Consider the following 13,321-nt stretch of genomic DNA (forward strand, 5'->3'; position numbering starts at 1 on the left):
ACTCATGTTCATAATAGAATTATTCACAATAGTTAAAACGTGGAAGTAACTCAAGTGTTCATTGACAGATAATGGATAAGCAAAATGTGGTATGGAATGGAATATAATTCAGAAAATGAAGGAAATTCTACAACATGCTACAACACTGATGAACCTCGAGGATTTTATGCTCAATAAAATAAGTCAATGACAAAAAGAAAAATATTGTATAATTCCATTTACATGAGGTACTTAGAATACTCAAAATTATAAAGACAGAAAGTATAATGGTGTTGACTAGGGGCTAGGGGAAGGGAAGGATGGGAAGTTGTTGTTTAACAGGTATAGAGTTTCAGTCTTACAAGATAAAGAGTTATGGGGATGGATGGCAGTGATGCTGTGCTGTGCTGTGCTGTGCTTAGTCGCTCAGTCATGTCTGACTCTTTTCAACCTCATGGACTGTAGCCCAACAGGATTCCTCAGTCCATGGGGATTCTCCAGGCAAGGATACTGGAGTGGGTCACCATGCCCTCCTCCAGGGAACCTTTCCAACCCAGGGATTAAACCCAGGTCTCCTGCATTGCAGGCAGATTCTTTGCAGTCTGAGCTACAAGGGAAGCCCAAGAATACTGGAAGGGGTAGTCTATCCCTTCTCCAGGGCATCTTCCTGACCCTGGGTCTCCTGAGTTGCAGGCAGATTCTTTACTGGCTGAGATACCAGGAAAGTTCCATGGTGGTGATGGTTGTACAATAATGTATTTTTAACACCACTGAGTGGTACACTTGAAAATTATTAAGATGGTAAACTTTATATTATGTGCATTTACCACAGTAAAAAAGAAAAAAGTAAGGAGAATTAGAATTTATCATCTAATAAATACACTACAATGTGCCGAAAGTACACAATGGTATCAACAGTCATATTACCCCATTAATGCCAGAGTAAAGATTAGTAAAATGAGACTTAAGATATTAACTGTGGACACTGGATAATTGACTCTCAGTAAAATTTGTAGGATAATAAGATGGCTTATAATAAAATTTCTCTGCACGTGTATATACTAAACCACCCTGATCAAAAAACAAGAAAAATCTACCCCCTTGCCTCCTCTTCCTTTCCAAAATACAAGTGGCAAAATCCCAGCTTCAGGATAGTTGAGCTTAACTCTCTCCAAACTGCCTCTATACAAAAAGAGCTGAGTACCCTAGAGAACATTACCTGGTTGACTGCTTTAGCTTGAAAATTGTGATGCTCTTCCTACTTAAGATTCAGTTCAATTCAGTCGCTCATCATGTCCGATTCTTTGCGACCCCATGAATCGCAGCATGCCAGGCCTCCCTGTCCATGACCAACTCCAGAAGTTCACTCAGACTCACATCCATTGAGTCAGTGATGCCATCCAGCCTTGCCTCAAATCATCAATTGGGATTCTCATCTACCCCTTGCCTCAGGCAATGATCCAACTTTCAATGAGAAAACAAAAATCTTCTCAGGAGAACTCTATCTTCTTACCCTAAATCTGTGTTTCCCTGCACCAGTACCACCCACTGTACCATACAATGAAGGAGGTGTCTCTTCTCTTATCAGAAGTTATCCTCCCCTTCTCTCTTCTCCCTTTACTCCTTCACTTGTACTCCCTTTCACCTGGAATGTTCTTCTCCTTCAGCAGCTACATTAACCCCTCTCTCTCTCTCTCTCACACACACACACATTCAGTCATTCAGCAAATATTAATACTTATTTAGCTCATACTCATTAATACTCATAATGTAACAATTCTAATCTAGCTGAATAGAACAAAGTCACTGTGTCCGTGGACTTTATGGATTGATTAGTAAGAGAAGTGAAGAAATAAATAAATAAATAAATATACAATGTCAAGTCCATAATGAAAATTAAACAGTAGTTCATGTGAATATAAACGGACAGGGATGGGGGTGGTATACATGATAATGATCAGGACAGGCTTCTCTGAGGAAAAGACACTTAAGACATGGATGAAATGCAACAGCAAATCACAGTAATATATGGAAGCATTTTAAGCAAAGGGAGCAATAAGCACAAATGTCCTAGATAAGAATATTTGGGGCATACAGAATAGCAAAAAGGCCAGCAATACAGAAGTTGAGTGAACAAGGAGAAATGTGGTTAAGAGTTTAAGAGCAGAGATGTAGCCAGAGGTCAGAACAGGCTGGACCTTACAGGCCACAATAAATTTGAATTTTCTATCAAGTGTGAGAAGACACTCAAGAATTTATGTTTTGAATAAACCACTATGGCTGCAGAGTAATGACTGCAGAGGAGCAAAGGAAAAGCAGAGAAACAATTAAGTTATCACAATAATTCACATGAGAACTGATGGTGGCTTAAATGGATCACAGTAGGCAGAGAGTATTTTGAAGGTAGAGCCAAATGACTTATTTAGAGACTAAATATACAATGTAAGAAAAAAAGGAAAAACCAAGAAGATCTCTAAATTTTTGACCTGAGCTAGAATACTGGATGAATATGAACACGCTATGCATCTCCTATTCAAAGACACACACATCCCTTGACATTCACATACTCCTCCAAACACTATTTATTTCTTTGTTCCCCTTTATAACACAGCTTCTCAAAAGAACTGTCTACTTATACTATCTCCACTTCCTCCCTTTCTGCTTGCCAACTAACACCCTACTATTTGGCCAAAAGTGGTCTTGTCAAGCCTCCTTGTCAATCATCTCCATGTTGCCAATCAAATGGTCACTACTCTGTCCTCATCTTACTCAACCTTCCAGCAGTATTCAATGTAACTGACCTCCCTTCTCTTTCAAATGCTCTACTTTTTTGGCTTCTGGGAAAGCACATTCACCTAACTTTCCCTCTATATTTCTGTCCATTCCTATCTCCTTTGTAGACTCTTCCTTCACTAGCTATCCTACACATGTCCCAGACTAGGAAGCTCCTTTCCTCACAATACACTCTGTCCTAGATGTTCATCCATTCCCATAACTTAACATATTATCTAGATGTTGATGAAACCCAAGTTTTTATCTTTAGTCCCAAAGCTTTTTCAGACCAACAACTATCTGTTAGATCAGCAGTCTCCAACCTTTTCGGTGCCAGGGACGGGTTTCACAGAAGACTATTTTTCCACAGACAGGGTTGGGGGCACAGGGGGAGGGGATGGGGAGGTTCAGTTTAGATGCTAATGCAAGCGATGATTCAGGCAATGTAAGTGATGGGGAGGGGCAGACAAAGTCTCACTTGCTTGCCTCCTGCTGTGTGGCACAGTTACTAACTTGGGCCTAAGAGTTGGGGGCCACTCTTTTAAATATTTTGCCTGCATGTCTCAGTTCAGTTCAGTTCAGTCGCTCAGTCATGTCCAATTCTTTGCGACCCCATGAATTGCAGCACGCCAAGCCTAACTGTCCATCACCAACTCCCGGAGTTCACTCAGACTCACGTCCATCGAGTCAGTGATGCCATCCAGCCATCTCATCCTCTGGCGTCCCCTTCTCCTCCTGCCCCCAATCCCTCCCAGCAGCAGAGTCTCTTCCAATGAGTCAACTCTTCAGTGGCCAAAGTACTAGAGTTTCAGCTTTAGCATCATTCCTTCCAAAGAAATCCCAGGACTGATCTCCTTCAGAATGGACTGGTTGGATCTCCTTGGAGTCCAAGGGACTCTCAAGAGTCTTCTCCAACACCACAGTTCAAAAGCATCAATTCTTCAGAGCTCAGCTTTCTTCACAAGTACCCTAAAGCTAATTTCAACAAATGGAATTCTGGGTTTTTACAATATGTATCATGAATTTTAATTATATTTGCTTACTTATTATACATCTCTCTCACTAAACAGTAAGCTTCACAAAGGAGCAACTTTGTCTGTTTTATTTATCAATGTATACTTAGAAATTAAATAGGGCTTAATAACAGTAAACACCAAGATTTACTAGACCTTCTCTGTCTAGTAATCACTCACATGTTAACAGGAGAGACAGATACAAAAACCCCAATGACAGTATAACATGGTAAGTGCCACTATGAGTGACAAGAGGATGCACATGAATCCAAAAAAGGGGTCCTTAGAATGATACTCAATATTTTGTAATACTGATAAGGGAAAAGAATGTGAAATATATATATATATATAATTACATCACTTCACTGTACACCTGAAACTAACACAATATTGTAAATCAACTACACTTCAATGAAAAAAAATAAAAATAGAAGCCCTTAACAGCCTAAGAGTCAGGGAAGACTTTCTGAAGAAGGTAACTTCAAAGGTATTTTTGCAGGATAAAAGTAAGTACAGCTATAACTGCTGCTGCTGCTGCTGCCGCTAAGTCGCTTCAGTCGTGTCCGACTCTGTGCGACCCTATAGACGGCAGCCCACCAGGCTCCCCCGTCCCTGGGATTCTCCAGACAAGAACACTGGAGTGGGTTGCCAGCTCCTTCTCCAATGCATGAAAGTGAAAAGTGAAAGGGAAGTCACTCAGTCGTGTCCGACTCTAGCAACCCCATGGACTACAGCCTACCAGGCTCCTCCATCCATGCGACTCTCCAGGCAAGAGTACTGGAGTGGGGTGCCAGTGCCCTCTCCACAGCTATAAAGTACCTACTATATATTCTTTTCTTTTTTATATATAATTATTTTAAACTTTATAACTCAAGATATTTATAAATATCTTCTATTTTATATATGAATATTAGAAAGATTAAAAACCAGTACCTAGTAGGTGAACTGAGGTCAGTTTAGTTTTAATCCCTTTCCCCCTTCCTTCTTTTATTTTGTTTTGTTTTTTGCTATAGCACAAGGTATCACTAAAAATACTTCTCATGCTTGCCACCTACCATTTATTTGACCTTAAAAACACTGTTTCTCAGGTGGTGCTAGTGGTAACAGAGAAGGCAACGGCACCCCACTCCAGTACTCTTGCCTGGAAAATCCTATGGACGCAGGAGCCTGGTGGGCTGCAGTCCATGGGGTCACTGAGAGTCGGACATGACTGAGCGACCTCACTTTCACTTTTCACTTTCATGCGTTGGAGAAGGAAATGGCAACCCACTCCAGTGTTCTTGCCTGGAGAATCCCAGGGACGGGGAGCCTGGTGGGCTGCCATCTATGGGGTCGCACAGAGTCGGACACGACTGAAGTGACTTAGCAGCAGCAGCTAGTGATAAAGAACCTGCCTGCCAATGCAGGAGACATAAGAGACGTGGGTTCAGTCCCTGAATCAAGAGGATCCCATGGAGGAAGACCTTGCAACCCACTCCAGTATTCTTGCCTGGAGAATCCCATGGACATAGGAGCCTGGCAGGCTACCATCTACAGGGTTACAAAGAGTCAGACATGACTGAAGCAACTTAGCACACATGCACACAAAGAAAACACTAAGCCTCTCAACCTCAGTGTTCAGTACAGGGCTCAATTACCAGTCTCTAAAGCAAAGCATCCTCTTTCTAGCCCCTTTCTTTCATTTTTAAGGATTGAGGCTCAGTTTTAAACTAGTCAGTGAACAACCCTTGGCATTTCCTCCAGGCTGCAACATTTGAGCATTTTTCATGGCTGAAAATACACCTAGGAACAATCACAATAACATCTATGCAGCACTTCACAGTTTACAAAGTCTTTTCACACACTTATTATTTCATTTGATCCTTACCAACCCTATGAGTTATTAAATCCCTATTTTACAGAGGCCAATGGAAATAAAATGCTTCACCTAGCTCCATCTGGTCTCTCGGCTCTATAGTCTGCCAGAAATTGAATTAAGAAATTGGAGGGGTGCGGAAGGGGAGGGGAGTACAAATGACTCATACAGGGAGCTCATCATCAAGTCCCCCAAATGGCCCAAGAGCCAGGAGAAGTTAACAAGGAAAAAGAGTGTTTCCCTTCCAAAATAATAAGTGTTTGGCCATGGCACAGTGACCTATCACAGGTATCTGTTCTTTTTCAATATCAGCAGCACCTAGAGTCTAGCCTCACAGATAGGCAGAAAGGGAAACATAAGAAAAGCCTCTGTACACTGTATGTACACACAGAGTCAGAAGATAATGTGGTATAAAAGCACAGATATCACCTTTAGGGAAGACCTGAGTTTAGGGTCCAGCTCTGCCACTTACTGAAATCAAAAGTTCCCTCCTCTGCATTATTATAGTTCCTTGTGCTTCTCTTACATCACATATCGTTATCACATGAGGTTTCAGATACCCACTCTTAGACTTGCCCTGGAAGGCAGCAACTTAGTTCAATTTCCATTTTTGCATTCCCAACACCTGGTACCATAACTAACATAGATGGTTCAGAGAAGGTTTAAGGATGAACAGATATCATATTCAAAGTTTTTTGTACATAAGCACATTGTCTAGACAGTAAGTATACATATAATAGCAATCTTGCCTTGTTATATCTGCTTTCCCTCTCACTGAACCACACTGAGGACGCTCCTGAAAAAAGGTTTGCTGAGGAGAAAACAAATCAGCCCAAAAAGCTAGTTTTCAGAGAGAAAGAAAATGAATGTATATGGTCCTCTTTCCCAAACTACAGTGTTTCCCAATACAGCAACCTCTAGCCCTAAACAACCCCTATCTTACCCAGGCCACTCTCTTCTTCAAAAGACCACTGTTCTTCTCCCTCAGGATTCCTCCTTCTCTCCCTCCAACCCACTCCTGCTATCCTCCTCCTCTTCTCTAGGTTCACAGGTCTGCCTCCCTTCCTTCAGGTCAGCAAAGCTTCTAAGCTGCTATAGAGTCTTTGTGTGCTTCCTAGTTGCTCACCGTTTCCCTGGTGGCTCAGATGATAAAGCATCTGCCTACAATGCGAGAGACTGGGGTTCGATCCCTGGATCGGGAAGATCCCCTAGAGAAGGAAATAGCAACCCACTCCAGTACTCTTGCCCGGAAAATCCCATGGACAGAGGAGCCTGGTAGGCTACAGTCCATGGGGTCACAAAGAGTGGGACATGACTGAGCGACTTCACTTTAGTTGCTCATCTCACTAAAGGAAGTTAGAGCCTCCAGAAAACTCTTGCCCTCCTCCCACACCAGTTCCTAAGTCCTCACACCCCAGTTCCTAAGTCCTCCCCTTCCCATCTGGCTTACTCATTCTGCCTCTGGGAAATGAGGTGGGGGACAAATCCAGGAAGAAAGACTGCTTACTGTTGGGCCCAAAGCAAGGCAAAGAGGAGTAAGGAGAGACTGGTGCTTGGGAAAGATAGATTCATGGTGTAAGGCAAAAGTAAGGGAGCTGGGTAGGGAATAGTGTTTGAATTTCACTAACACCATGGCAAAAGTCCCTGCAAACCAGTAACCTGCCAAGAATGAGAAAGCTGAACCAAAAGGAAAAGAGAAGAAAGCCTAATCAAGAAGAGAAGGACTCAAGAGAAAAATTGGCTATGGAGGGGAAAGAACTAGAAAGAGAAAGTATGAGAGGAAAGGGGAGCAGGAAAAAGAAAATGGGAATGGGAGAAAAAGTGGGTAGAGCACAGGACAGGAAAAATGATCAGGAGTAGGAAGTAGAAAGGCAAGTGGTGAGAAGATAAGGTGGTAGAGTCATAGAAAAACTAGGGGAAGAAGGCAGTCCAAAATAATCAAGGTAGATTAGTATCAGCCTGACATGTGTTTCTTGGTCCCAGATGATCATAATTAAGACATTACACAGTCTCAAGGTCTGTCATTAGCTCGACATTCTAAGGAGGAAGTTCCAGAGAAGATAACAACGTTTAAAGCAGCTTTATGCCCAAGTATCAAAGAATTGACCAATTTGGAGAAAAACTATTAATATACCTTGACCTGCTTCTTCCCAGCTCTGTCTCCCTACGACCAATACACCTACTGCTACTGCTACGTTGCTTCAGTTGTGTTCGACTCTGTGCGACCCCATAGACACCAGGCTCCTGAGTCCCTGGGATTCTCTAGGCAAGAACACTGGAGTGGGTTGCCATTTCCTTCTCCAACGCATGAAAGTGAAAAGTGAAAGTGAAGTCGCTCAGTTGTGTCCGACTCTTAGCGACCCCATGGACTGCAGCCCACCAGGCTCCTCCATCCATGGGATTTTCCAGGCAAGAGTACTGGAGTGGGGTGCCATTGCCTTCTTCGAATACACCTACACTCAATAATTAAAAATCCACCATTCTTAACCTCTGCCTTGTCCCTGAAGTCACAGAGTCCTGAGCAGCCCAGTAAGATGCCATTCAAAAGATTGGCTGGAAGACAAGGTACCAAGATCTGTTTCCCAAGTTTGCCTATCTCCTACAGTGTTGAGGGGGACATTTCTGCAGTCTACTCTAGGGCTTTTACCAAGTTGCCTGTCCAAAAGGCAGTTTGGCAGTCTGAAAATGCCAGTCACAAACAAAATGTCAAGCCCTTCGCTGCACAGATAAGGAAACTGAGGCCCACAAAGGCTGCCTAAATAGGACTAATTCCCCCTCACCCCAGGTCTCTCATCTCTCAGTTCACTTCACCTCTTAACAAGTCATTTATAATACAGTGCCCCTCCTCAGCACCGGAGAGAAAAGCCCCCTCGGTCCGGCAGGACAGCAGCTAATCCAAAGCAGAGGGAAGCATCACCCCAGCCGCCAAGCAGAAGGGTGCTTGCAAAGAAGCAAGGATCCTCAGGCAGAGCAAGTTCCCCAAAACCAGCTTCCCCTTCAGAGCCTTCCCTAGCCAGGGCTCTGGTTCCAGCCCTGGCCTAGCCCTGGGTGGGCTCATCTGAGCATTCCACCATAAACCCCTTCTCTTACTTAGGGTCTCTTAAGGGAAGAGACCCTAAGTCTACCGGACCCGCGTCACCACTCCCCGGAAACCAGCAGAGCCGTCCCCCCTCCCCAGCACCGCCCAGCTGAGCATGCCCCAGGGTGGGCCAGCATTACCTGGTCGGAGGAGCCGGCCCCGGCATCTCTGCCTGCGGTTTCTGTCGCAGAGCCGCACCTCTCCCACGCCTGGTCGGCTGCACGACACCCAGGCTCCACCCGGGCAGCTATACTTGGCTGGGGCCGGGCTCGCAGCAGCTCAGCCGCCCGAGCTGTGGCTCTGGGGTGCAGCACGCTCCCGCCCTCACAGGGCGCAGCAAAGGCTCCGCTCCGGGGTTGGCGAAGCAGAAGGGGCGGGGAAACAAGGGAGGGAAGGAGGCGGGAGAAAACCCGCTTCTCCTTTCAGTAAAGAAGCTCTGAGGGAAAGCAGAGAGACCTCCCCACCCCCTCAGCTATTCTCCGCCAACTAGTCTTCAGCAGGGAGTACTTCTCAGTGAATCCAGGCTGTCCGGGGACTGTCTGAGCTTCCTGGGTGGGCCCCAGAGTCAAGAAAGAGAACCAGAGCTCTTCTGTGCCTTTGCTTCTCCAGCTAGGTCTGGACCCAGGACAAGTCAAATCAAACCTACCATTCTATATTAGGCCTCAAGCAAAGAAACTGACCCACCCACGCCCCAAACAAAGGTGTCAGGTTCTAATTCGAATGCCCCAGGGAAAACATTGGGCGGATACTTATAGCTGCTTCTAAGCAAAGAAATCTCTGTAGCAGTTACCATTTATTAAGTGCTATTCTGTACCAGGTACTTCACAAAATGTTATGTCTATCTCACCACAACCTTAGGAAGTAGTTGTTTGTTGTTATTTAGTTGCTAAGTCGGGTCCAACTCTTTTGCAAGACTATGGACTATAGCCCTCCAGGCTCCTCTGTCCCTGGGATTTCCCAGGCAAGAAAACTGCAGTGGGTTGCCATTTCCTTCTCTAGAAGAATCTTCCCAACCCAGAGATAGAACCCACCTCTCCTGTACTGGCAGGCAGATTCTTTCCCACTGAGCCATCAGGGAAGCCCCACCAACACATGTGTCAAAACTGAGTTCTGGGCTTCCCTGGTGGCTCAGTGGTGAAGTCTGCCTGCCAGTGCAAGAGACATGGGTTCAGTCTCCGGTCTGGGAGGATCTCACATGCCACAGAGCAACTAAGCCAGGGTGCCACAACCACTGAGCTTGTGTTCTAGAGCCTATAAGCTGCAACTCCTGAGCCCATGCACAGCAACTACTAAAGCCCATGAGTCCTTGGGCTGGGCTCCACGACAAGAGAAGCCATCACTGCAACGAGAGAGTAGCCCCTGCTCACCAAAACCAAGACACCAGTCAAAACAAAAAAAAACTGAGTTCCAAGAAAACATGGTTTTGTACAATAAGTATTTCTTAAACACAGACTGTGAATCAGGCATTGTAAAGGGCCCTGAGCAGAACACATTACATACTATTTACCAACACTGGCCCAGACCCTCTAAATCCTAGTGTTGACCCCCCAAAATGAAACAATAAATTAGAAAAAAAAAAAAACTTTCACACATTTCCAAGTGCTTCCTAAGGGTAATTTACCTTGTCAATTACCTCTATAAACTGCTCTTGAGAGACATCAGGAGTCAAGAGAATGTAGGACCTCTTGGGGGTCATAACTTGGAGTTTGGGTTTTGTTCTAGGTTTTAGCAATGGGAAAGATTTGGAAAGTTTCAAGCATAATGACAAGGTCTAATCTATATTTTTTTAAAATCACCAACTGCTGAATGGAAAACAGAGGAGACGGTTATGAAAATGAGAAGTCAGTAAATTCTTTCAGAACTTTAGCCAAGAGAAGGTAATGATTTAGAGTAACATATTGTAGAGAAGAAGGTAATAATTTAGACTAATATAATGGAGAAGAGATAAGGAGAAATAAACATATTCTAGAGATATATGGCTTGGAAGCAGCAGCAAAAGTTGGTAAAAGACAGGATATGATGAGTGAGAGACGGCAGTGACTTTCCCAAGACCACACACCTGGTAAAGGACTGACTCATTCCAACTTTGGTTTGACTCCCAAGCCTATGCTTTATTTCTCTCTGCCATGTCAATTATCTTTGTAGCAACAAAGAGATGTCTGCCATGTCCCTCTTCCTACAGCTTGGCAAAGAGCAGGTAACCAGTATTACGTCTGATCAGAAATTTAAGTGTACTATAGGGAAATTTTATAGAATTTACCCATTTTCCCTGAGAGATGTCCACACGTCCATTCAATATACCAACATAATCTGCTTACAGGAGGATGCAGGGAAAGAACTCCAGGAGCACAGAAAAGAGCTCTTCTGTTAAGTATCTTTCACCCTTCCCAGACCCTCAGTACCTGTGCTATTACAACTACCAAAATCTCAATTTTAGTGGAGGAGATGGAATTTCTTGAAAATCTCTTCCAGCATGGAGATAATTAGTCAATAATACAGACTAGAGGGGTCTGCTGCACTATGAGAACTCAGATTCAAAGTAGTTTTAGAATATTCTTTTAACCCCCATACCCATGTCCTTCAACTTATGAATGAGAGGAGAACCGAAAAGAGTTCTCAGTCCTGAACATAGTTCATAACATCTGACCTTACCTAATTTCCCAAGCATCTGCTCTTATATATGGGCTCTGCTGACATGTGAAGGAACAGAAAGCTCAGGAGCAATGAGCACTATGAGACAGTGCTTCCTAATATTCAGCCAGGTGCCTCTCTGTAAACTTCTAATTCTACCTCCGAGAGCACTCAGAAAGCATCCTTCAGTGCCAAGTCATGTTAAAGGCTTTCAGATATGTGTATATGATGATGTATCATGGCCATGCACTTTTTCTCTTCTCCAAAATAAACACATTCAGTTCTTTTAATTATCTGTTCATTCAACAACTATTAAAGCAAATTGTACAAGCCACCAGAGACACACATATCATCAAAGAGGACCATACCTTCAAGGAGTTTATGGTTTTGGTATGCTGGTTTTTAACTCTCCCTATGTATCAAAATTATCTGGGAAGATTTAAATATATATACTTAAGTCCTAGCAGAGAATTTTACTAAATTGGTCTGGGATATAGCCTAGGCAACATATCTTATGAATATAACTCTAGCTATATATAGGTATCTATCACAGGACTAATACTACCTGACTTCAAGACTTATTATAAAGTTACAGAGATAAAGGCAGCATGTTATTGGTGAAAGAATAGACAAATATATCAATGGAACAGAACAGAGACCCAAAATAGACATACACAAATACAGTCAATTGATACTTGACAAATGAGCAAAGGAAATTCAATGGAGAAAGAATAGTCTTTTCAATAAATGGTGTGAGAACAACTTGACCTCCACCTGCAAAAAAATTTAGACACAGACTTTACACTTTTCACAGAAATTAACTCAAAATGTATCACAGACCTAAATGTAAAATGCAAAACTATTAAAAAAAAAAAAAGTCTAGAAGATAACAGAGAGAAAATCTAGATGACTACAGATTGGGTGATGGCTTTTTATACAACAAAATCACAATCCATAAAAGAAAAAGCTGAAAACTTGGGCTTATTTAAAAATTAAAACTTTTGTTCTGCAAAAGACCCTTTAAGAGAATGAAAAGACAAGTCATAGACTTGGGAAAACATTGCAAAATGCATATATGATAAAGGATTTATATTCCAAATATACAAAGAACTCTTAAAATTCAACAATAAGAAAACACACAACCCAATCAAAAACTGGACAAAAAATCTAAACAGACACCTCATCAAAGAAGATATAGAGATGGCAAATAAACACATGAAAAGATAATCCCCCATGTGTCATTAAGTGAAAGTGAAGTCGCTCAGTCATGTCCGACTCTTTGCGACCCCATGGACTGTAGCCTACCAGGCTCCTCTGTCCGTGGGATTTTCCAGGCAAAAGTCCTGGAGTGGATTGCCATTTCCTTCTCCAGGGGATCCTCCCAACCCAGGGATCGAACCCAGGTCTCCCACATTGTAGACAGACTCTTTACCGTCTGAGCCACCAGGGAAGTCATTTGTCATTAGGGACTTGCAAATTAAAACACAACAAAATACCACTAGATACCTATTAAAATGGCTAAAACCCGAAACAGTGACACCACCAAATATTGCTGAGGATGTGGAGCAACAAGAATTCTCATTCACTGCTAAGGGAATATAGGAGAAGGCAATGGCACCCCACTCCAGTACTCTTGCCTGGAAAATCCCATGCATGGAGGAGGCTGGTAGGCTGCAGTCCATGGGGTCGCGAAGAGTCGGACATGACTGAGCGACTTCACATTCACTTTTCACTTTCATGCATTAAGAAGAAAACGGCAACCCACTCCAGTGTTCTTGCCTGGAGAATCCCAGGGACGGGGGAGCCTGGTGGGCTGCCGTCTATGGGGTCGCACAGAGTTGGACACGACTGAAGTGACTTAGCAGCAGCAGCAGCTAAGGGAATATAAAATAGTAGAGCCACTTTGAGAGAGAGTTTGGCAGTTATAAAGCTAAATATAGGCTTACCAAACAATCTAACAATTGCACTCCTAGATATTTATCTAAATGAGTT

At 43.3% G+C, this 13,321-nt stretch overlaps 1 protein-coding gene across 8 annotated transcripts in view; it reads right to left on the minus strand.

The window, feature by feature from the left end:
• The window catches only part of PAK1 (p21 (RAC1) activated kinase 1), a 170,644-nt gene that overhangs the window by 87,259 nt on the left and 70,064 nt on the right, over positions 1–13,321 (minus strand). Inside the window, exon 1 of one of the 8 annotated variants that reach the window (XM_055581394.1) lies at positions 8,839–9,926. The exons of 6 other annotated variants lie outside the window; for them this stretch is intronic. The gene's annotated coding sequence lies outside the window, so the exon portion shown is untranslated. Of the gene's footprint in view, positions 1–8,838; positions 9,927–13,321 lie in introns of those variants that run through there. One more of the 8 variants, XM_055581392.1, reaches the window with a different exon arrangement.

The sequence above is a fragment of the Bubalus kerabau genome, chromosome 5 (genome assembly GCF_029407905.1).
Source record: "Bubalus kerabau isolate K-KA32 ecotype Philippines breed swamp buffalo chromosome 5, PCC_UOA_SB_1v2, whole genome shotgun sequence".
Classification (NCBI taxonomy): domain Eukaryota; kingdom Metazoa; phylum Chordata; class Mammalia; order Artiodactyla; family Bovidae; genus Bubalus; species Bubalus kerabau.